Genomic DNA, 26,755 nt, shown 5'->3' with positions numbered 1-26,755 from the left:
TATATCAATTAAATACTCAAATTCTGTTGTAGAGTTCAATTTTACTATGCCAAAGTCATATCTACAAATGATAATCTGTTATTAAAAATTGTTTTTAACTGAAGAGCAAGTAGCTACATGAAATCTAGTCACGCATTTTATTTCATTAAAAACAAGAACAACAATAATAGAGTTAAAAATTTCTTGCATCAGAACTTCCTTAGTGCACATTCAGCGATAAAATATCGAACACACCTCGGAATTTGAAGTGAGCTGTCAAAAAGCAATCCGTCGTACGATGTATTCTATGGGTCACCCCTTTCTGTCCCAAACTTCAACTTCAACGGATGGATTGACGGAACGGACGCAACGGATTCTATGGGCTGGGGCCTTAAGGCGGCCCATGGACAAAACATTATGTGTGTGCGCTCCAATGTGCGCACAATTGTGGTGTCTGGTGTGTATGTGTATGGTAGATGGATAGGTAGGTAAGCAGGTTCTTAGATAGAGTAGAGTGAATGAATTGGCGAATTCTATTCATGTTTTTGTTTACATTTGAATTGCATTCAAACAGGTGAATTTTATTTTTTTGATGGAAGCAAGAAATAAAAAAAATGAAGCAGGGTTGAAAAAAAAAATTTTTTTGAAAACAAACAAATATTTACTGCAACTTAATAATATTTTGAATTAAAAAAATACTACTGCACCTGAAAAATATTTGTATTGAAAATATTATCTTTATTGACAAAAACAATACTTTGCCTCAAAAAAAATTGTAGGTACCTTTTGCAAATACAAAAAAATTCTTCATAGAAAAAACAAATCAATGCGAAGTGTGGGCAATATATAGTTCATTTTTAATATTCTCCGAACTTCTTACAATTTTAGTTGCAATAATATATTTTTTTTTAATGCAAATATTTTTCAGTTGTAAAACAATTTTTTTTTATGCAATTTTTTTTCAGTTGCAGTAAACGTTTTTTTTTCAATTAAATTTGTTTTTCTTGAAAACACCTATTCTTTTAAATTTCAAATTCATTTTTTTACTTGCGGTTTACGATTTACGGACAAGTTAAGGATTCGTAAAAATATCGAGCTCGAGATAACAAAAAGCGAAAAATTGGGTCTCGCAATAGTTTTGTCTGTATCCTCTATCTCGATCTGAAGCGATTTTCCTACTTGAAAATTGATAACTAAGAGTTTTTCGTGATACCGTAGACGGAAAATCAATTTGTTTAAAGACAAAAATAAACTGTAGATATGTACGTACTGGACAAAAAAGAAAAGGTTGGGTTTCTCAAAAATGGCAAACGAGGTCGTACCTATCAAATAAAAAAAAATATACAATGGTCGGAAAAAGTATTTTGACAAAATGAACATTTTTCTAACTGATGAGAATAATCTGTAACGGTTAAACATAAAATAAGGAAGTTGACGGTTATTTATTAAGTATATTATGGTGAATCTTACGATGGTCAATGTCAGTCATATAGTTGGTATTATGCTTCGTGGCTGCATTTTTTGTATAAAAAATATTAATTTTTGAGGGAAAAAAGTATTTTGACAAACGTTCTTTTCCAACGTTGGTAAGGTAAGGCAATGCATTTTACGTGTTTCAAGCACGTATACAACTGACAGACTTGTTAAGGCCCCGATTTGTAAAAAATTGGGCAAAATGGCGGAACTTAACATTGAAATTAGTGCATCTTCTGTTGCAAGTCATAACTTCTGTGTGTCTGTTAAAAAATCTGTGGAGAACTGAATTTATCGCGGGAAACTAAAAATTACCAAATATACAAACACAAAAATATAATTATACTATTCAAAATTTACCACAAATAAACAAAAAATGAAAAAAATGCACTAAAAAAAATTGAAGCATTTTGAAGAATTCACTTTATCGCGGATTGACTCCAAAAAGTCTGAATTTGGAAATGCCATTCTTTCATCAAAAACTTTGTTAGCAAAAGTACCCTTTGCATTGAACTCAAAGAAGACAATTTTACCATGTTTATGGAAAGATAATACAGTATTTATCTCATAAAACAAAAATTGAAAAAAACTGAATTCTCAAAAGAACATATTGGTATGCTTCTTTCACCCAAAAACAAAGTTTAATAGAATACATTTTCACAAATTTCTATCTCAATGATCCGGGAAACGAAAAGGAACTGTTGAAGCTCCGTAAAAATTTGGTCAAGTTTATTCCAGAAGCGAAAAGCACAACAACATGTCCCTTTGAGAATTAAATTTTTTTCGATTTTTGTTTTATGAGATAAATACTGTATTATCTTCCCATAAACATGGTAAAATTGTCTTCTTTGAGTTCAATGCAAAGGGTACTTTTGCTAACAAAGTTTTTGATGAAAGAATGGCATTTCCAAATTCAGACTTTTTGGAGTCAATCCGCGATAAAGTGAATTCTTCAAAATGCTTCAATTTTTTTTAGTGCATTTTTTTCATTTTTTGTTTATTTGTGGTAAATTTTGAATAGTATAATTATATTTTTGTGTTTGTATATTTGGTAATTTTTAGTTTCCCGCGATAAATTCAGTTCTCCACAGATTTTTTAACAGACACACAGAAGTTATGACTTGCAACAGAAGATGCACTAATTTCAATGTTAAGTTCCGCCGTTTTGCCCAATTTTTTACAAATCGGGGCCTTAACAAGTCTGTCAGTTGTATACGTGCTTGAAACACGTAAAATGCATTGCCTTACCTTACCAACGTTGGAAAAGAACGTTTGTCAAAATACTTTTTTCCCTCAAAAATTAATACTTTTTATACAAAAAATGCAGCCACGAAGCATAATACCAACTATATGACTGACATTGACCATCGTAAGATTCACCATAATATACTTAATAAATAACCGTCAACTTCCTTATTTTATGTTTAACCGTTACAGATTATTCTCATCAGTTAGAAAAATGTTCATTTTGTCAAAATACTTTTTCCGACCATTGTACTTTGAACTGTTATTATTATATTTATATTTATGCAAAAACGGATCTCTTATATGAAAAATAAGGAACATTTTCCAAATATAATTTTTGGATTTTTAAAAAAGTTCAATTTTTGTTTATTTATAAAAAAATGGCTAGAAAAACGTCTCGATTTTCAAATTTTTTTTCTAAAAATTCTTCGTTTTACAAGAAATTAAATGGCATACCTACTTGGTTTGCAGCTAAAAACCATTTTAACGAGATAATTTTGTAACTTTAAAAGAAATTTTATTATAATATTTTAAGTTTTTTTTTATTTCTTAAGAATGGATAGAGATTTTTTTTGCACTACCAACTACTTGATTTATGTATAAAAACAACAAAATTTATTTAAAATGTATTTATTCTTCTTGTTTTTTAAGGAGTAGGTAAGTACTTTTGCCTTTTACAACAATCCATAAGAAAACTTAAAATTAATTATAAGTGCATTTAGTTTTTTGTCTTATACATTCCGTAAAAAGAAAATTCGGTCGGATTTTGGAACTCTATGATAAATAAAATTTTATAAATCATTTGTTATAGATTTAAAATTAATGAAAACAAAAGTTTAAGGATAGATACCTTGAACATTACTGCTAGTTTATTATTAAATTCGTATATTTTTGACGATTAATTTAATTACAGTAAAAATAGTGTAAAACAATTTTTTGTTTTATTTTTAGGTAAGTACTTATCGCACAGATACGAGCGTATTGATAGGTTTTCGAGATATGGTTTTTCGAATTTTTTTGACATTTTTCCTAAAGCAAAAGAATATGCATCAGAATATTTATAAAATACACTAGCACAAAAAATTAAAGGAAGACAAAAAATTCTTGTTTTTTTTAGTGATTTTCGATAAGCTGTATCTCAGTAAAAAATTATCGTATCATGACAAAACAAAAAGCATGTTTTAGAATTTTAGTACAAAATATTTTCTTTTCTTTTTTTTTAAGTGGGAAATTTTTTTCTGATAAAATGATTATTATTTTTAGAAAGGCTATGTATATAGCTTCAATATTTTTTGTTTCTAAATTCTTCGAGTTCTTAGACTCCAAAATCAGTCATCAAACCCAAAACCATACTTTGACTAGATACCTAAACAACGAATCACTTTAAAAAAAAATCAAGTATACATTTAAATACCCCATTTAATTCTCTACAAAGAAAAGTTTACTTTAATAAAGCTATCAAAATAGACCTTTTTACTTATTTTTTGAAAATATGCCGCTATTTTATAACTATTTTATATATATTAAATATTGAAGCTTAATACACCTGAAATTAATCTGCAAAGTTTCAGACTTATTCATCAAACTGTTTTTCTGTTATGAGGGTTCGAACTTGAGATTAAATAAAACTTTAATCACTTTTTTATGAGCAAAGTCAAATTCTTTTGAATATTTGAATATTTTATTTATTAATACCGTTTAAATTTTAGATGAATCAAAGAAAAATTAAAAGTTTAAAGTTATTTTAAAAATAAGTTACAAATAATTTTAAACTTAAATTATGAACCTGAGGAACTCCTTTATAAAATCATATATTTTACAAAAATTATTGTAATCGAAGATAAACTTTCAAATCTGCAGTTTAGTCTGTTTTTTTTTAGCTCTTAACCTTAATTGACTCAAATGTTCGTGTAAACTACCAAATGGTTTTCATTTGTTCTGATTATTATTTTATTTTTCAAAATATACATATCTACAATTTCTTTATCTATATTATGTACATATACATTTTTTTCTTTTGTAATAGGTAGCTACATTCTTTTCAAAGTAAGTTAAGAAAAAATTCGATGATGTTATGTGTTTTCTTACTTAAATTTCATATATCGTTGGTCTCATGAGAAAACTTCGTAACTCCCAGAGAGACGAAAGAGTAAACAAACAACAGAGCAGTTGGGAAGAAACGCGCTGTGCAAAATTTGAATTTAAGTCTATTTAGAGTTTTCGGAATGACCCCAAATTTTCTGGGTTGCTCCGCTGACATATTTTCTAAAGAATGGCATTCAAAAGTCATATTTGAAAATAAGTGGAGTTACGAGGTTTTCTTATGAGACCGACGATTTGTAAATTTAAAAGTTGTTCTGAAAACATGTGATCACTTCTTTTAAATTAGACAAATGAAGTTTTCCCTTCGAAGACCCTAGAAACACTTCCGATTTCGATGCTTTTTTCAACATTTTACTTTTTTGTATCTTTAATAAATCAGAAACCTTTTGAGTATCGCATAGTAAGGACCTTCTATTCTGTTAAACAATTAAATACCCCAACTTCTTTAAGCAGGAGTGCCACTTTTCAAAAAAAAAAAAAAAATGGAAAAAATAATATTATAATATACGGAAACATTTTGATCAAAAATCAATTTTTTGTGTCTTTTGTACGACATATATAAATTTTTTTTTCACAATGCCAATAATATTGCTCCATTTCAAAAATTTTTTGATGTAATAAATAAACATATGTAAGATATAAAAAAAAATCATCTTAATCCGAGATGTTTCTGAGGAATTACAAATTTTGCCTGACCTACGTTTTCATTCTTCTATTCGTATCAAAAATTTGCCAATATTCACGAAAAAACATTCACAAAATCCGATCGTGGATTTGTATGAAATTTTCCATTACGAACGAATTCTGTGATTATTCTTTGGGGAATCGTAGAAAATTTCCGATGCGAATGGAATCCGTGATAAGCCTGATTGCCTTCTAATTGTTTAATATTAAATTCCTTCAATAAAGAATAACAAAATTAACATATATTTTATTTTTTTTCCAAATAATATGGTTAGCATAAAGGTTTGAAGAAAGTGAATGAAATCCTTTCTTTTCCTGATTATAAGACTTGATTTTCAAGAAAGAAAGAGGAAGGTAACTTTTGTATTTTATTTTTATATATTTTTTAGTTTTATACAGGTACATTCTATTTAAAAATGTCTTGGAAAAGAACTAGATGTGTTATAACACATTGCAATTCGAAAACAAGCGAAGAGAGAAAATTGTTCCGCTTTCCAAAAAAGGACACGAACAAATATAATGAGTGGTTGACGGTGCTCGAAAAAAAGTGTCAACAAAGAGTTCAGAATCTAAAAAAGCCATATATTTGCAGTCTTCATTTTGAATCAACTTCTATAGGCAAACAAAAGCTACGTCAAAAATGTAAGCCAACACTTTTCTTAAAAGAAAATGATTTGAGGGAAAGAGAGTGTAGTGAATCAAGCGATATAAATGAATTTTATTTTAATCCAGAAAATGCAAAAATCAACTATTTGACCCCAAGAAATACAACAAATTTAGCAGTTGTATAAGCAGAGACAGAAAATCTAAACGAAATTCAAATTTTAACAAATTCTTATGTAAACGACAGAAATTCCGATGAGATACCCGTTATGTGTTCAAGCTGCGAAAAAAATTCCATAAAACAATCTTATTACATTAAGAAAATGAATTGCCTCAAAAAAGAAAATAAAATATTGAAGACGAAAGTCCAAAAATATAAAAAATTGAACGCTAGAATTTCGCGAAAAGTATATCGGTTAAAAGAAGACAAAAAAACCTTGCAAGCAGCTCAAAAACAAAGTATTTGCAAAAAAATTGATGCAGATAAAGAATTGAATCAAAATACAAAAACATTTGCGAAACTAATCTTATCTCAAGGAAAAGAACCATATAAAGAAGATGAAAAATGGATATGTCAATGTATATTTTTCCGATCCGCTTCGGGGTATAACTTTTTAAGAGATCATCTAAAATTACACCTACCACATGCTTCTTCATTGCATAGATGGATTTAGATCAAAAGCTTATCTCCTGGTATGAATTCAAGTGTTCTTCAAGAAATTAGGAACGTGACAAAGGACCTGGCACCGAAAGACAGAGAAGTTGTATTAATTTTCGATGAAATGAGTATTCAATCTAATCTTACCTACAATAAGTATAAAGACATAGTAGAGGGCTTTGTTGATTACGGCAGGGGTATCCGAAAAAGCGAATGCGCTAAGTCTGTTTGCGTTTTCATGATTCGGAGCGTTTGCGGAAAATTTAAACAAGTCCTCTACCACGTCGCTTGTCCATCAAATATTCCTACAGAAGAACTTGAAAAAGAAGTAAAAAACTGCTTGGAGATATGCAATCATCTGAATCTCAATGTAAGAGCAATATGTTGTGATCAAGGTCCTACGAACCGAAAATTATAAAAGCAACTGAGTATTAATTTAGAAAACTTTCAATTTAACTATAAAGGAAAAAAAATATGCGCAACGTATGATATGCCACACCTAATAAAAAGTGTAAGAAATAACTTATTAAAGTATGACTTAGTGACATCAGATGGATCAATAAGCTGGAAAATTATTGAATTTGTATACAATGCTGAAAAAAACAACACAACAAAAATGTGTGCTAAATTAACTTCTTCCCACATTGATCCAACAGATTTCCAAAAAATGAATGTTGCCATGGCTGCACAGACACTAAGTCGATCAGTTGCTTGTGGGATTGAGGCACTTATAGCATTAAATAAATTTCCAGAACAATTAATAAAATATGCATCTCCAACAGCCGCTTTTATAAACAAAATAAATAAATTGTTTGATCTTCTTATAGGATAACCAGCACTCTCTTGCAATAATGAAAACATAGATTTTTTAAAAGATATGACAATCTATATTAAAAATATTGAGCTTACAAACGCACGAAGTAGAGCCTTTTGCTTTGAAGGCCTAGTTACAACAATTAGGAGTGTTTTATGTATGCGTAATGAATTGTTCGCAGATCATGAAGATATAAAATACATTAATATTAATAAATGTAATCAAGATCCACTTGAAAACCTATTCGGCAAAATAAGAGCAAGAAACTTCAACAAAAATAATCCAACGGTATCCGAATTTAATTCATTGCTTGCAAAAGTAATTTCTTTAAAATTTTTATTTAATTCCAAGTTTTCCAATTGCGAAGAAGATGATTCAGAATATCTTGAGCTAGATTGGAAGGCAATAACAGACACAGAAGTCGAAAGCATGCCTGTACTTAATGATGATTTAGAAAACAGTGACATAAATGAATCTGAGCATTATGTAATAGATGAAATCGTACCAATAAATGATCAGCAAGAACAAAACGATATTATGATAATAATTCCAGAAACATGCGATATAGCAACGAGGTATTTTGCAGGGTATTGTTATTTCAAAACGTTTAGCAAAATGCGTAGTGTTTGTCAAAAGTGCATTCAGGAAGTCTCAAAAGATAAATCTACAATTCATATAACAGAGGTTCTATTAAAACTGAAAGAATATGATAGCTCAAAGGATAAAACCTCTGCTTTTATGGCCTTCTGAAAAATACTTCCAAATATCGCGCACACATGTAGAAGTATTTTCAAAATACTTTAAAGAAAATGCATTCACATCCAATATACGCCAGAATATCTTACAAAAATGCATTGAAGCAACAAATATTAATTTTCCTGACTGGTTTAAAAGTACTGATGATTGTTACACGCACCGACTTGATACCGCAAACTTTTTAATTATTGTTTTACTGTGGAAGAATTGTAAATGGACACTAGATAAGAATCTTTGTAAAACTAAAAAACCGAAAAATAAAAAGCTTCAAAATTTAATGAACACATAAAATAATTAAAACGAAAAAGTATGTATTAAAATTGGATTCACTATTTAAAATAAGATGGAGGTAGGGCGGGTGGGGGACGACATTCTGCCACGTCCACGATCGTGTCCCCTGGAAACTATTTCATTTAATGTGAATAAGGTAAATACCATAACATTAAACACTTTAAATGAAATAGGCTAAGAGCAGAATATTTAAAAACTAAGTTATGTTTCATTTTTTGAAAAAAAAAATTAATTCATATTCAATTATGTAAATCACTCTTGTATGTATATAATAAAAGAATAATGCGCGAAATAAATATTGTTGATTAATGTACTTAGTAGCTGATACAAAATCAATAAATGTTGTATTAAATTATCATCTGAATTAATTTGATTAGTGAAGTAACTAAATCATTTTTTCGAAAAAGTGGAGAAGAATAAAATCTTGTTTTTCTTTGGCCATCTTGTTTTTCAAAAAAGCCAAAGGAAAACAAGATTTTATTCTTCTCCACTTTTTCGATTATTAACTCTAAATTGGTCAATAAATTATCTTTATTTTCAAATATTTTTTTTTCTACATGATTCTAGCTATGGACCCCGAAAAATCCCTGTGTTGTTATTTTATACCTACAATTTATAATTTCTTTTGTAAAATAAATTTTTATGTTCTGTTTTGTGAATAAAAATCGTAGGTAGATAGGTACCTAGTTGATCAAAATCAAAAGTTGATAAAAACTAGTTTAATTTCATAAACCTGCCTATTATAATGTACCTACACCAATGAGATACGTAGTATCTGCTACATACCTACATAATATAATTACAAACATATCTGACTGACTACGGTTTAAATGAATTTATTTGTGTAAGTATAGGTACCTATGTTCTACCTACGTTAAATAACGTTTGTAGGTACATAGTTACTATTTGTTCGACATAGGTACATACAGCTGTGTTCAAAATAATAGTAGTGCCTGCATCAAAATAACATTTTTTATAATTACGGTGCTTCTACGGTTAAAAATTTAGTTTCTTTGATGTCAAAGTTTGTAACGGTCAATTACTAATAAATGTATCATAGTTTTAAAATGAAAAAGAAGGTTCCAAATAATTTTTCATTGACTTTTGGTTGTTCTTTCTAATTTGACCTGTTCAAAATAATAGTAGTTAAAGTTATTTTTGAAGAATTTAAAAGCGGTTTATAACATAGAATATTTATTTTTGGTTTAAAAGTAAGTACTCATATAATAGGAACAATTTTTCAACAAAAAACGATTTGTTTCGGTTTTAATCTATTTAAAGTTCGAAGTGCAAAACACTTCAGTTCGGATAGCGGAAACTTTTACGAAAGCTGCTTGAAGAAAGGAAAACCTACTTGGAAATTCAAGGTCTTATGAGGATGCTCCCCTGCAATGGTAGCCAATGCAATAAACTCAACGAAAAACCCCAAACGCGCGGTAGAAAAAGAAAAAAGACCGTCGTAGATGACAGGCGTACTGTCCAGATGAGCAAAGCTGAGCCTTCAGCATCGTCGTTTCGAATCCAGAAGGCTTTAAGCCTGGATTGCAGTGCAGTGAACATTCGGAGGCGACTGTTAGAGACTAATTTGTACGCTTGAAGTCCACGAAAAGTTCTGTGAAACATGTTAAAAAGCGTATCCAGTTTGTAAAAGATTACATAAACTGGCCAGCGAAGTAATAGCGTAACATATTGTTTACTGATGCGAGCAAATTTGTCCTCTTTGGTGGTACTGGATCTCCAGAATACGTCCGACGTCCACCCAATACGGAATATGTTCCAAAGTATACGACGGAAAAAGTTAAACATGGAGGGTCGAAAATTTTAGTATTTTAACATATTTCTTTGTTAACAGCGGTACTTTATGTGAACTTCAAGCGTACAAATTAGTCTCTAACAGTCGCCTCCGAATGTTCACTGCACTGCAATCCAGGCTTAAAGCCTTCTGGATTTGAAACGACGATGCAGAAGGCTCAACTTTGCTCATCTGGACAATACGCCTGTCATCTACGACGGTCTTTTTTCTTTTTCTACCGCACGTTTCGGGTTTTTCGTTGAGTTTATTGCATTGGCTACCATTGTAGGGGAGCATCCTTATATAACCTTGAATTTCCAAGTAGGTTTTCCCTTCTTCAAGCAGCTTTCGTAAAAGTTTCCGTTATCCGAACTGCAGTGTTTTGCTCTTCGAACTTTAAATAGATTAAAACCGAAACAAATCGTTTTTTGTTGAAAAATTGTTCATATTATATGAGTACTTACTTTTAAACCAAAAATAAATATTCTATATTATAAACCGCTTTTAAATTCTTCAAAAATAACTTTAACTACTATTATTTTGAACAGGTCAAATTAGAAAGAACAACCAAAAGTCAATGAAAAATTATTTGGAACCTTCTTTTTCATTTTGAAACTATGATACATTTATCAGTAATTGACCGTTACAAACTTTGACATCAAAGAAACTAAATTTTTAACCGTAGAAGCACCGTAATTATAAAAAATGTTTTTTTGATGCAGCCACTACTATTATTTTGAACACAACTGTATGTACCTACCTACCTACTAACTCAACTTGATCAAAATTAAAGACAAAGTGTAGCAGATATGTTACCATGTAGGTACTTACTTGTTTCACCTACCTACTTAGATACCCATGATTTCATACCCCAGTTAAAGAAGACAAAAAAAAAAATAAATAAAAACCAAATCAATGCGCTAAAAAATGAAACTGTGCATGTATTCTTTTTTTCTTGATTTCCAAAAAATATCCCAAAACCAGATTTCATTTGCTTATTCCTAACCCTAACCTATCCCATGAAAAAATATTAAAGAACAAAATTTCATTCATTGATTAGGTACCTACCTACCTATACCTACTTTCTTAAAAAGCATTCACACTCCTTTTGCATACCTAAACACAATTACTTAATCCCGCCATCCAAAGAAACAAAAACAAAACTGAATTGGAAAACAAAAAAAACAAAAAAAAAAACAACCCAAATATGTACAAGCACATATTCCTTATTCTTTCTTTCTCTTCTAAAAGATCTTTTGTGAGTAGGTACTGCACTACTGAGTAGGTTTTGTTGTTGTTTTTTTTATGAACCTTTCTCGTCGAGCCAGACTGACCAGCGTCAACCGTTGATAGAAATAAATAAAAAACGTGCGTCAGGACGACTCGATACTCGAGCCACAAGGTCTATTTCTATGGACAGAAAGAAAAAAAAAATATGTGCACAACGGTCTCGAGTTGTAATCGTATCTGAGTTTTATTTTCTTTGGTTCTCTTTTACTTCAAATGCGACTATTTTCTATTAGCCTTTCCATTTTTTGAATTGACAAAAATATTGCAACACCACAGATCAACTCATATTTTTATTCCTCATCCCAACCTTCCTTACCAAAAAAATACCTATATGAGAAAAAAATGCATTTATTGTTCAGGTTGTTTTTTTTTTAAATACGTCCACAATCCATCTGCACACACACAATTCTATTTTCCTTCCAAAAATCCCGCCTTAAAAAAGAAACAGTTAAAGCGCGATTTTGCAATGCAAAAACACAACAAGAATACAAGAAAAAAATTCAGAGATACAGAAAAATAACGAAAACGATTCCAACTCAAGAGTCAAGACCGTTATGCCCATGATTTTATTTTTCTTTTCTATCCATACAAAAAGATCTTCTCGCTCTGTCTGAGCGAGAGCCGTGAAAACACATGATAATGATACTCACTCTCAAATACCACGTAAAAGAGAATCAGAGAATAAAGAAATTCCAAAGAGAAAAAAAAGCATTTTAAATTTTCTCAAATTTTTCATTGAAAAGAGCTTTTTTAAAAGCTCTTCAAAGTGGTGATTTCCAGTTTCATATGTCACTTTTTTCTATGAAGATGAGACATCTGTATATAATTATTTGTGGTTTAGGTATATTATTATACCAGTAACACTATGTATGTGTTTATTTAATAAATAGTGAGAAGAAATTGGTAATGGTTTTTTAAAAAAAATTTTAACTAACCCAAATTTTGTAATTACAATATAGCGGTTTTTGTGTTGAGTGTGCATTTTGTAATTTGCTTCAATATCTATATTATTTTATTTATCAAAACTGAAAACCCTAACTCATTAAACTTCTTTGAAAAAAAAAATCATAACTTTACATATCCACGATTTGTATGTATGAGCATTTACAGTTGCGAGCAAAAAAATTGCAAACGATATAGGTTTAAAGAGTTTTCAACAAGAACTAAGTTATTTCACATCGTATAACTACCAAATTTGGCATACAATATTGAAACTGTTTTATTTTCATTAAACAAAGTCAACTTGTGTAATATGCAGAGATCAGAAATAAATCTCAACCTTTTGAAAGGTTCCTTAATAACTCTTATTTGTCGCCATTTTCAATAAAGGTCATAAAAAAACCTTTATTTTTAAAAAAGAAAAATTTCGGTCAAGGTCTGAGAGAAACTTTTATTTTGTATTTTTGTATGTTTCGGTCGACCAGTGAGATTTATCGCTGAGAGAAAAAAAATAAATCTCATCTGCAAATGTATCAACTCCTAGAGACATGGGAGTGGTGCCATATGAAAGCTTATATTCTCAGCTACCCGATAGTGGTATAATCGGGTTTTTGGATTTTTTTCAAAATTCCGAGAAAATCGCGTTTGAAAGTTAAGGTAAATTTTTTTTCGAAAAATCCCCGAATCTTTGAACGCTCCTGGAAGCTAAACCGCTAGACAGCAATTTTTGGGAGTGATGCCAAATGATAGCTTGTGTCATGGGCCTACACTTTGCACACTGTCAGATTTTTAAAAAATCATCTTCCATGTTAAACCGCCACATCATGCCTATTTTTTTCAGAATCGGGCTTAACTTTTTTTTTACCTTTAATTTCTCCCGGTTTGAGAACGCGTGCACCTACAGGGATGGGAGTTGTACCCAAATGTAGATTAGAGTCCCCGCCATCTTTTGGAGTCATTTTCATTTTTTCAAAATTCCGAAATATAGCCGTTTGAAGTTGGGCGGGCGAAAACGCTTCTGGAAGCTGAACGCTTTGACCTAGATATTAAAACATCGGTCTCCTGAAATATTCGAAATTGCATTGGTTGTGCTTGTCGTCCCAGTGACTCAAATCACAGTGGAAAACACATTTTCATCTTTAGATTTTACTTTAAACGAAAAGAGATATAATCTTGGGTCTAAGGAACTTTGAGAGTCTATTTAGTTCATACATTATTTAATACATAAACTTAGAAAAAACATCTTTTTCATAATTATTTTTGCAATATAAAGACATTCTTGACATATTCGACATTTTCCTTTGAATTGACCATTTTTGATTTATTTTCAGCGAAAACGGTTAAAGGTTGACCTTTTCCATTTATTTTTTTGTAAAAATCTCAACCATTGAGAGATATTTATAAAATTAAAAGATATTTTCGATTTTTAAAAATAAATCTCAAACCTTAACCGAAACTGTTTAAAGTAGTGTGGTAACTCTCAGAGAGAAACCGATTGAAAATAAAAATTGACTGTTATTTCTGGTCTCTGGTAATATGCGTTTTTAGCCAAGCAAAAAAAAAAATGCAAAAGTGTAACGAACAATAAAGTTTAATGATTTGTTCATATTTTTTGTTTATATTTTAGTTTTTTTATTTTCATATTTTGTTAATTTAAACTAATTTTTAGTTTAAACTAAAATGACTGGACTAAAACCAGTTTTCGTCCACAAACACCATATCCATATGAAGGTCTATGAATACCTACATCCATTCGTATATCACCCCGCACGCGTGAGTGCGATGGAGATCTCACAAAGAGACTGAAAACCATAAACAAAAAATACCAAGACTGGAAACTGAGCGGTCGAATGACGTTTGCCTACAAGCTGCGAGGTGTGGTGAATGTCGTCAATCTATCCTTGTGTTCGTGTTGGATGTGTGGTGAATGTCGTGAATCTATAAATGTGTGCGTGTTAACGTCATTTACCAACGTGGTGGCTTTCACATATATTCACAGACAACACTGTACACAAAAGGGTTCTGGGGGTAAGACGTTCGAAAGTTTCCAGTCTTGGTATAGTTTGTCGATGAAAGGAACCCAGTCTAAAGCGAAAGCGATATTTTTGAATGCCCTTATTGTTCCTACAACTAAAAACAAAACTATATTCCAAACTCTCGTGCATTGCTCTTTTCACGAAATTCGATCTTATACATTGTATTTTTCATCTATGAAGCTATACAATAACGGAGCAGAACAGATACAAAAGAAAAAAGAAAATAGCCCGTGCACAGAAAACCGTCGCACGAGTTTACTACAAATTCATCCAAGACGATGGGGATGTATGGTAGGGCTGTAAAGTAACGACAAAATGAGTACCCGCATGTATATGTTACTTTTGATACTAGTACCCGCATCAATAATATCGTTACTCGTTACTTTCGTTTGTTTCGCATTTTTCGTATATCTCGTATATTTCGTATGTTTCGTGTGTTTCGCATGTTTCGTTATTTTCGTTACTTTCGCATGCTTCGTATGTTTCGTACATTTCGTATATTTCATGTATTTGATACGTTTCGTATGTTTGGTATTTAAAGTATTTTTCGTACGTTGGTAGGTATAATGGTTTAAATTTTTTTTTGAAAAATCCATAAACAATTTTTATAATCTAAGCTACATTTTAAGCCCAAAAACATCAAAAAAAATTTCTAGATATGAAAATTTGTATTCAAAGTTTGAAAAATTATGAAAACTGATGTACATAAACATGAGTATTTTTTAAATGGTATAAAATCAGTTAAATTTTGACTTTTCAAACATTTTTTTTTGTAAATACTTATTTTTAAGTTCAAAAATTGGTTTTACTACTTCCTCTGTTTGCCTCTGTGGGCGAACTCATATCATATGATAGTGCAGAATCCCAGCACCATTTACCACCAAAAATTTCATCCTAGTTCGTCCTTATTAACTTTTAAGAGTTATTTGAAGCTAAACAAATGTGAAAAACGCATTTTCTAGAAATGCAGATTATAATATTTTGATGCCATGAATTCGAATCTGACGTTAGTTTTTGAAAATATCCTTATATTTAAAAAAAAACATTTAAAATTTGCTATTAATTTTAGTCTTTTAGTGTTTCAAGCAATAGTGGATAGTGTAGGCTTGTAGTGTTAAGCAAGAATTCCCTGCAAAGATCTCATCCGGAACCGTCTGGATTAGTCTTCTAGAACCATTTGAAGTTGAAATTACATGCATTTTAAAATAATTTTTTTTTTGTTGCTGAAACAAAAATGAACTTTTGTGAAATTTTTCGATGTGCTGAACTCGAATCCGAAGTCAGAAAAAATTATTCAGCTCACGTTTTTGAAATATTAACGTTAGAAAATGCAAAAAAACTTTTTTTTTTTACTATTTCTGACCCTATTTTTTATATAAAAAATATTGTTTGAACACATTTAATAACGGTTTCTATTATAACTATTTTCCTTCTTTAAAGACCTGTTTAAATCTTTTCGATATATTTTTTATTTCCCGAGATATCTTAAAATCTAGTAAGTGGGTTTGGCTTCATATATAGGGTAAGGTGGTATAAGAGTGCGCATTTTAGACAAAACACAAAATAAAACAAAAACTAAAATAATTTAACTACTTTTTTTATAAAAAGTTTTTAGTTTATAATCAAAGCAACGACAAAAACTTAAAACTGGTAACAAAAATGTATTAATTCAATAGTTATAAACAAAATACCACATTAGGTCATTTGCGCACTCTTATATACATACTATTGTGTAAGAGTGCGCGGCTTAGTTTGTAAGAGTGCGCAGCTGCGCACAGGTGTAAGTTCGCACAAAAGTCGCAAATAAAACTGCCTATCTTTAAATAAACAGAGTATTTTTCAACCCATCACTCTTTGCATGAGGAACAATCACTTTAGTCTTCGATTACTGGTTCCGAGAAAATTTCAATATTTCCTAGTTACTTTCAATCGCTTGTTTTTTTAAAAACTTGTATTTGGTTTCTTTTTGGTTGGAATTGCTTTTTCTAGCTTTTGTTTGCTGGTATATGGACAATACCAGTTATTTTTAAGCCTTGGATAGCATTTACTGCTCTTATAACCCGCGCACTCTTATACATCATCATGGTGCGCACTCCTACACGTTCAGACATGTAATCGAAGAATATATAAGTATTTCACAATGCACTTTATGACCATCTTACGTGTTCCTCAAATGTTTCTTTTTGTCGACTATTCAATGTCCCATACTTTGTTTATTGTTATTTTTTGTTGTTAAGCGGAAAATTTAATTTGTTTGGCAAGAAAAATTGGAAAATAAAGTGCTAAAAAACTTAAACTTAACTAGCACCTCTGTTTACAAACACATTTGCATGAAATTTTGACAGCACATCAAACTCGTTTAGATCTTTCCAAAATAAGTGCATTCAGTCTTATATTCCCTTTCAAACCGTAGAAAATCGCTTTGAGCATCTTATCAACCGCGCACTCTTATACCATCCTACCCTAATAAAGGAGATAATGACGGTATAATTTCTATGGTAGGTATAACATGCCAAACAACTCAAGATATTTAGGCGGTAAAAAGATATCGAAAAAATTTAAACAGGTCTTGAAAGAAGGAAATCAGTTTTAATAGAAACCGTTACTAAATATGTTCAGACAATTTTCCTTATATATAAGAAATAGTAAAAAATAAAACTTTTTTTGTAAAAATAGTAAAAAAAAAAAACTTTTTTTGTATTTTCTAACGGTAATATTTCAAAAAACAGGAGCTGATAAATTATTTCTGACTTCGGATTCGAGTTCAACACACCAAAAACCTTCAGAAAAGTATATTTTGGTTACGGCAAGTCACATTGTCTTCGTTAATTTTCATGCAAAAGTACTAGTTTTCGAGTTTTTTCAACTTAAATAGCCATTTTTCACTTTAGTGGGTGGGGCAGTGGGCGGAAATTACTGGTGTTGATTTATCTTCTTATTTCCTATTATTCCTGAAAATTTTATCAAAAACGGTGCAGTACTTTAGATTTTACGGAGTTTTTTCCACTTTCCCATACAAGGTTCCCCACTGTGCGGCCAAAGATCATAAAACTAGTAAAGGGCCCAACCCATAGAATCCGTTGCGTCCGTTCCGTCGAAGTTTTCAACTGACAGCTCGATAAAATACACACGTTCTTATGGGAAGTCCGTCTCCGTCCGATCCGTCGCTTATGGGTCGCTTCCCATAAGAACGTGTGTATTTTATTTTAAAACTTCGACGCAACGGACGCAACGGATTCTATGGGTTGGGCCCTTAAAGATGTCGCACGTAGAACAAATTCCTGTGCTTGAAATTTTCTACCATCAGATTTTACCCATAGGTCCAAAACATGTATCCAAGAATTAAATTGTTGAGAAACATTTTAAAATTTTTCGATGACTGCGTAGAAAAGAGAGGGTTGATTTTTATAGATGAATTTATTTAATGGGAGGAAGCGAGATAGTAGTTAAATGTTGATACGAATAAGGAAAAGAATAAAAAAATACATTTGTCTGCGAGAATGTACTTATGAATTATTTGTTTTTCTTAAATTATTTAGGAAACTCATAACAACACATGATTCAAAATAATAATTTGAATAAGAACAATTTTAGATATATATATGACAAGAGTGTATGAGCAAAATTGTCTGAAAATGAATTTCAACCCTCAAATTGTCAATAGGTCCAAATCATAATAAAGCAGAAATCCTTCGCAACATTAAAAAAAAGTTCTTATAATGAGTGGGAAAGAGAGAGTTATTTTTAACACATTTCTTAAATGCGAAGGACCGAGATGTAAGTTGAATAGAAACAAAAATGAAAACAAAAAGGATCGTTTTGTCGTGTGGGTAATGGGTATATATTTTTTTTCACAACTGGATTGCTTCGCACAAGCAGGGCGAAGACGAGATGGCTAGTTTTAAAGATTGATGAAAAAAAGAAGAAAAACAACTTTTGCAAGTGACTGGTGTGCTGGTGGGTAGGTAGGTATACGTGTAAGCAGAAGAAGGTTGATAAGTTTTTTTTTTCTGATTTTAAATTTTTTTTCGGTAGTTAGATATTTAGGTATTTTTTTAAGTGGAGGGTGGTTTTCTATTTCCATATTTTTGTTTCCTTTTTGATTAATCGCAAGGCACAGGCGCATTGCTTTTAGGTGTAGGTACACACGTAATATGTAGGTAGGTAGGTTTTTTTTCCTTTGCGACAGCAATCGTCCTTGAAAAATGTAGTTCATTTTATTTTGGTTGGAAAAAGAAATTCAAACAAGTGGTAGGTAGGTAGGTAGGTAGTAGACCAGTGCCAATAATTTTTGAAAATAAAAAAATTATAAGCAGCATATGGGTGGTTGGAAAATTTAGGATAAATGGTATATGAAAGGGGAAAAATTAATTGCCCACAAACAAATTGGGGGAAAGGGGGTGGGTGGGCGAAAAAGTGGGGTGGGTGTCAAAAATCATGGTTTTTTACGATACGATTTCTGTCTAAAGTAGACCTCCTATCGAAAAAAGTCAAATACAAAAGTTGTAGATAGTATAAATGTCTACAACTTTTTCTCAAACCATTTTTTTATATAACCTCAAAAATATTGAAAAAAAAATGCAAAAATACGATTTTTTTATTTTTATCTTTTACAAAAATAGTTGGAAACTTCGTTAAAAATTATTTCGTTATGTTTTCTATATATTTAAAATGTTTTTTGAGCAAAATGTTCATTTTTGGATTTTTGACGAATTAAATTCGAAAAAATAGCCTATTTTTCAATCAAAAAAGTTACCGAAAAAATTTTGGAATTTTGAAAAGTTTGGAATGCAATTAGTTATATTAAAACCTGTTTTTTAAGATTGTGTGGAAAAACTATACTTTTGTTTTAATAAATATTGAGAAAAATTGAAAAAAACAAATAAAACATTTTTAAGATTGATTTTTCCGTAAATGACAGTAATATTGAGGAGAAATAATTTTCCATAGAAATCAAATTATACTTTTCTAATGGCCTTTGATCTTCTTAATTTGAATCTAGCAATAGAATAGCTCTAACGTGCAAAGTTTTTGAGATATTGAATTTTGAACGTCGAAAACACTATTTTTGTGATGTTTTGGCATGGTAATATCTCAAACACGTGATGTGATATAATTTTTTTGATTTCGGATTCGAGTTCAGCGCACAAAAAACATTAGAAAAATATACTTTGATCTCTATAATTTTTTTGACTAGTGAACCGAGCAGGACAGAAAAAATCGACTGCCTTGTTCGGTTTCACTAGTCAAAAATAGTTTTTATAGAGATCAAAAGTATATTTTTCCAATGGTTTTTTGTGCGCTGAACTCGAATCCAAAATCCAAAAAAATTATATCACATCACGTTTTTGAGATATTCCCATGCCAAAACATCACAAAAATAGTGTTTTCGACGTTCAAAATTCAATATCTCAAATACTTTGCACGTTAGAGCTATTCTATTGCTAGATTCAAATTAAGAAGATCAAAGGCTATTAGAAACCTACCTACATACCTACCACTTGTTTGAACCAAAATAAAATGAACTACATTTTTCAAGGACGATTGCTGTCGCAAAGGAAAAAAAAAAACTACCTACCTACATATTACGTGTGTACCTACACCTAAAAGCAATGCGCCTGTGCCTTGCGATTAATCAAAAAGGAAACAAAAATATGGAAATAGAAAACCACCCTCCACTTAAAAAAATACCTAAATATCTAACTACCATCGAAAAAAAATTTAAAATCAGAAAAAAAACTTATCAACCTTCTTCTGCTTACACGTATACCTACCTACCCACCAGCACACCAGTGGTCCGTTCTTTTATTGAATATAGTTAACTATTGTTGTTATGTCAAAAAAATCGTTGTATTTGTTTTTGTTACATTTTGTTACAAAATGTTAACTTTGATTTAGGAACGACTAAATGTTACATTTTGTTGATCTGTCAAAAGAAAAATTTTTGAGATTAATTTTATGAATGAATAAACAAGAAAAAATTAATTTGGTACTGAAATAATTCTTTTTAATTGAATTCTAAGCAAATTGAAACAAAAATATGCATTCAATAATTTCAAATATGGAAACAAACAAGAAATTCTCTTCTCACATCATCCCCTCTCTTCCCCATTTAGTTGTGTTTGACAGATTAACATTGAAACTCAAGTCCAGAAGCTGAGTTGGAAAAAGTAACAAAATGTAACTATTTGACACTTCAACACTGGATTTAGGAACGATGTTGTGACGTCACGATGTTACACTTTGTAACTTTTTTCTCATTTAGGAACGATGAAAGTTAACTATTGTTAACAATAGTTAACATTGTCGAATAAAAGAACGCATCACAGTCACTTGCAAAAGTTGTTTTTCTTCTTTTTTTCATCAATCTTTAAAACTAGCCATCTCGTCTTCGCCCTGCTTGTGCGAAGCAATCCAGTTGTGAAAAAAAATATATACCCATTACCCACACGACAAAACGATCCTTTTTGTTTTCATTTTTGTTTCTATTCAACTTACATCTCGGTCCTTCGCATTTAAGAAATGTGTTAAAAATAACTCTCTCTTTCCCACTCATTATAAGAATTTTTTTTTAATGTTGCGAAGGATTTCTGCTTTATTATGATTTGGACCTATTGACAATTTGAGGGTTGAAATTCATTTTCAGACAATTTTGCTCATACACTCTTGTCATATATATATATCTAAAATTATTCTTATTCAAATTATTATTTTGAATCATGTGTTGTTATGAGTTTCCTGAATAATTTAAGAAAAAAAAATAATTCATAAGTACATTCTCGCAGACAAATGTATTTTTTTATTCTTTTCCTTATTCGTATCAACATTTAACTACTATCTCGCTTCCTCCCATTAAATAAATTCATCTATAAAAATCAACCCTCTCTTTTCTACGCAGTCATCGAAAAATTTTAAAATGTTTCTCAACAATTTAATTCTTGGATACATGTTTTGGACTTATGGGTAAAATCTGATGGTAGAAAATTTCAAGCACAGGAATTTGTTCTACGTGCGACATCTTTACTAGTTAGATGATCTTTGATTCTTGGGATTATGCGCTTTGGAATTTTGGAATTTTCTTAATTTTTTTTTTTTAATTGTAGGTATTCGGGATCTCCGAAAAAATACCCTAGTCGGGATTCGTGCTTTCGCTATTCTGGTTTTTCGGGATTTTGGTTTTTCTGGATTTAAGATCCTCAGAATTAAGGGCTTTTAGGATTTAGGATTTTGTGGACATCGCGTTTTCTGGGTTTTGGATTTTCAGCGGAATTTTGGGTTTAAGGTTTTCCGGATTTTGACCCCAACCCATATATCTCAATTCTTAATCCAGAAAACCCAGAATCCCGTAAGCCCAGAATCTAGAAAACTTAGAATCCCAAAAATCCAGAATACCGAAAACAAAGAATTACGAAAGTCCAAAATACAGAAATCATTTTTCTAATCTTTTTCTATATTTCTTGTATTGTATTGAGTCAAATTTTCTCAAGTGGGCCACCTAAAACCGACTTCTCGAATTTGATACTTTTTTTTGCATATATTGGAAGATTTATATGTCAAAAATAATATTCCAAAGTATTTTTGAAAAATTTCAATTTTGTTAAAAGTTATAAACAAATGAAATTTTATGCGTCTTTTTTTAAAATGACTGTATCTCAGTAATGAAAACATAGAAATTAATGAAATTTGGTACACATATTACCAATTATATACACAACAATTAACTAAAAAAAAATTTTCAAAAAAACAACAAATTATTAATAAATAATTGATTTTGTTATAAACAATTGCACTTTTTGCTAACTTCTGGAGTATGTAGAAAGAAATTTTATAAGCTTTCATTATCTGAAAGAAGATTTTTGGGACTGTGTCCGTCTTCCGAAAAAAAACATTCATCGAAGAATAAATCCGATGAAATGGTAAATTAAAAAAAAAATGGTTGTGGGTTTGCTGGATTTGGAACTTTTGGAATTCTGAGATTGTGTTCGTCTCCCAATTAATTTTTGTTAACGGAATATCGTACAATATAAATTTGTGTTAATTAATGATGTTCCGAAATCCCGAAAAGTTTTATAAAATGAAAAATTTTCAGAAATTTTTGGAAAAAATATTTTCGGTGAAATGGTCAAAGCTCAATCTGAAAATATAAAACCCAAAAAATCCAAAATCCCGAAAAACCAGAATCCCGAAAACAAAAAATTCCAAATGAGGCCAATATTTTCAATATTTTAATAATGCTTAGTATTTTTGTTTGCAATCATTTTTTTTTAGTTTTCTTTATTTTTTATTTCGGTTGGGGTCGAGATCGCCATTATCCGAAATCCCGAATGCCCAAAATTACATAAAAACAAAATAAAGAAAACCCGAAATCCAAAATCTCGAAAGCCCATAAATTATAAAAAATGAAAAATTTGCGCAAATTTTTCGTTTCATATAATTTTCGATATTTCGATTTCGAGAAAAAAATTCATCGGAGAAATAATTCCAGTGAAATGGTACATATATATAAAAAAAAATTATATATTAGCTTAAAGAGAAAAAAATTATAAAAAGGTTTTGTGTCCGTCCCCCAATTAAATTTTTAAACGGAATATCATACAATATAAATTGATGTCAATTATTTTTTTTTCTGTTTTATTTTTGGGATATCGGGATTGGGATTATTTCCGGTGAAATGGTAAGTAGGTACTTATACATAAAAGCTAATAGAGAATAAAATTTAAAAAATTATTGTGGGTTTCGGGATTTTGGATTTTCGGAATTCTGGGTTTTCAGGATTTTCGGGATTCTGGGTTTTCAGGATTAAGAATTTCAGTATCATGTCCGTCTCCCATTTCATTTAATATAATTTGATTATGTTTTAAAAATGAGAAATATAGGTTGGGGTCGAAATCGCGAAAACCGAAAATCTTAAATCCTGAAAGCCCAAAATTCCGAAACACACAAAATTCCGAATGGGACCCCGAAAAAATAAAAAATTAAAATAGTTAAAATTTTCGCAAGTTTTTTATCTTATATAATTCTAATCTTCTTTAAAACCAATCTTACTGTATATACCTACGTTAATATTTTTTGAACATAAGCAAACCTAAAGAGAACAAAATTTAAAATATTTTTAATTCTTTTGTTTTATTTTCGCGAATTTTTTTAAAGCGGGTGTCTGAAGCTTAAAGAATTTTGAAAAACAGAATTTAAGGAAATCAGAAAAGAAGATACAGAATCACCTATGTTCATACAGAATGTTTGATCTTTACCTACAGAATTTTGATCATACCAGGGAATTTGGACACATAGAACACCTACCCATTCCCAGTTAAAACAAACTTCGATAAATCTCGAATTTATGATTTTTACATGACTCGTTATTCTCAAATTATGAATTATAAATATTTTGTGAACGATTTGATCCATTTTAATTTGTGTCCGACATTCGACTCGAAACTTGCTAACAGTGTTATAGAGTGTAGGTATAATACTATTCTACTAACATAGTTCAGTACTGTTAATGTGCCCGCCAGGACAAGGCACTCTACCTTACCAATGAGCTGAGTATGATTAAGTTTAAATGGCGATAAACTATTAGTTATAAGTTAAATTCTTATTTTTATTCATATTACACTTGTAATTTATATTTTAGAATTCAGTTCTTCAGACCGCACAAACTAACAAATATCTGAACCCTTACTGCTATGCTTAGATACTTCCACTTGTAAAAAACTATGTAGGGAAAATCTGATCAGGATCATGTCGTTTAAAATTGAACTTAAAAAATTTTATGTATAAGCCTCTTTATATTTTGCAATATATTTAAAATTAAGTAATTTGAATAACATACTTTTTGAAAATTGACACTATTCTAGATGCAGAAAGATCACCGGTTTTCATTCTATATCACAATTGTTCCCTGTACCATATTCGATATGATGAATTTTAAGTCCTTTTATATTTCATTAAAAGAATATCTCAAAGCAACAATTTTCTGTATAGTTTTTTGTATCAACTTTCAGCGAGAGGAGAAATGCAGAAACTCCACCAATTTTTGCAATTTAGTGTTAATATGGGTAATTTTATTAACAAAAATGGCTTTACCTTATGAGTAGTATTTAAAAGCTTTCAAAATAACTTTATTTCTTTTTCTCATTCATTTTTTCAGATGCTTGCAATCTTCAAATAAATATACACTCATGAGTAGCACTAGAATGATTTTTTTTTCCAGCATAAAACACATTTACTGAGAAGGAAAACAAAATAACGACTGATAAACCGAACCGCAGCACGTGAAATTCTGTTTATTACTGAAAATGTTTATTTAATATCAACAACGATATGAAATTAGATAGCTTAGTAATAAGAAAGTAAGAAAAACATGAGTTATCCTCAAGATGAAAGTTACTTGTACACAGAATGTGGTGGAGTAAAATAAACAAGTTCCACAAGTAAAAAGGAAACAATCCACCATGTGGGTTCCTTTAAAAAACATTTCGGTCATTGATGTGTAGGTACATGTGGAAGATTCACACACTTGCCATGTGCCAATTGTTCCACGAACCACGAGAAGAAAAATTGCGTTCTCAGCAATAATATGAAATTTAACTTATTTCAAATTAATTTAATTTGGATTTTCCCCGTCGAAGGACATGCGCCATTTGGATTGGATTTGATGGCGAAATGATTATCAAACCGGTAAAGTAAAAGTGTCACTCGTTTGCCGTAACCGTTTCTTCGCTTCGACTAGTGGTAAGGACAAACGGCTAAGGCTTTGATATTATAGTCCATAGTGTAGTACTCAAAAGTATATCTATACATATACATATGTGGGTATACATAATTTATGGTAAGCATTATATTAATACAAAAGCTTACATATTGGTTGTTGAAAAACAAATATCCGACTATTAATACCTATTAAAGTTTTCATGTGAGTTTCGATACTAAATATGTAATAGAGAATATGATAATTGTAAAACCATAACACATAAGTTCACATGATATATAGAGTATCTATTTTAGAGCTAACATGGTTTTGTTTCCATAATTATTCATATCAAAAAAGTGTTTTCAATTCGGTTGTTAGATGTTTAGTTTCAATCTTTCAATAGCACACTTATTTGTATTTGTATTTTGGTGCATACATACCTACTTAGATTCGCCCTCCATATCATACACTCTTTATAAAGATCGTAGCATACATACAGTACGTAGCGTAAACTGGAGGAGGGGTTGATGGGTCATGGGGTCATGACCCCCCAGGAACTCAAAACTTAAACAAGAAAAATCGTTTTTTCCTTTAAGTAGAAAATTTTCGAAAAGTTGAAATTTTTGAACATGAACGAAAATGAGAAATGCAAAAAATGTTTGGTTTTCATACAAGCTGTTTTTAGTGCAGTAAGTTTAGGATTTCAAAAGGAAAAAAATTCATGGATACGGAAAATTCTTAGTTCTAGGAAGTTTGGTAAGTAAACCCAAATCCAAATTTGAGACCTCGACCTCTTGCACAACCAGAGTTATGGGAATGGATCCCTCAGTAACGCCCACTCAATGCTTGTTTATCTGAAACGGTGTAACCAATTTGTATGACATAAAAATAATATATAATATAACTAAGGCGGTGAAAAATAATAACAGTCAAATACAAGCATTTTTTTCTATGGGAGGGGGGGTCTATCTCCTCCCGTTTAGGTGGGAGGGGCAATTTTCTAAAATATGACGAAAAAAATATTAAAAAACAACGGTAACACTTAGTTTTTCAAAAGCCAGAATTGCGCACTTAATTTTAATTTTTAAATGAATCAATGGTTTTTGAAATAATCCATTTCAAAGTCTAAATTTGTGAAAAAAAAGTTTGAAAAAACACATTGAATACAATTTTTATCATGACTGTGACATTAAATATGAAATAAATAGATGAAATAAGCTGCCTTAATTAATTTCTAATCAAATAATGAAAACCATATGCTTCTATGCCTTCTAGTTTTTGAGAAAATTTAATTAAAATAATTTGATTTAAAAATAAGAATTAAGTGTGCAATTCTAGCTTTTGAAAAAGGTATCATTTATAACTGTAAGTGTTTCCGTTGTTTTTTAATATTTTTTTT

The 26,755-nt window shown here is 30.4% G+C and overlaps 1 protein-coding gene across 2 annotated transcripts in view; it reads right to left on the bottom strand.

The window, feature by feature from the left end:
* LOC129905981 (lachesin) overlaps positions 1-25,074 on the bottom strand; it is a 522,046-nt gene extending 496,972 nt beyond the window's left edge. Inside the window, exon 1 of one of the 2 annotated variants that reach the window (XM_055981616.1) lies at positions 24,750-25,074. The gene's annotated coding sequence lies outside the window, so the exon portion shown is untranslated. The other variant, XM_055981617.1, reaches the window with a different exon arrangement.
* Positions 25,075-26,755: the final 1,681 nt, after the last annotated feature.

This window comes from Episyrphus balteatus, chromosome 1 (genome assembly GCF_945859705.1).
Source record: "Episyrphus balteatus chromosome 1, idEpiBalt1.1, whole genome shotgun sequence".
NCBI classification, from domain to species: domain Eukaryota; kingdom Metazoa; phylum Arthropoda; class Insecta; order Diptera; family Syrphidae; genus Episyrphus; species Episyrphus balteatus.
Note: the sequence above shows the minus strand (reverse complement) of the source record. Positions and strands in the feature narration are given on the sequence as shown.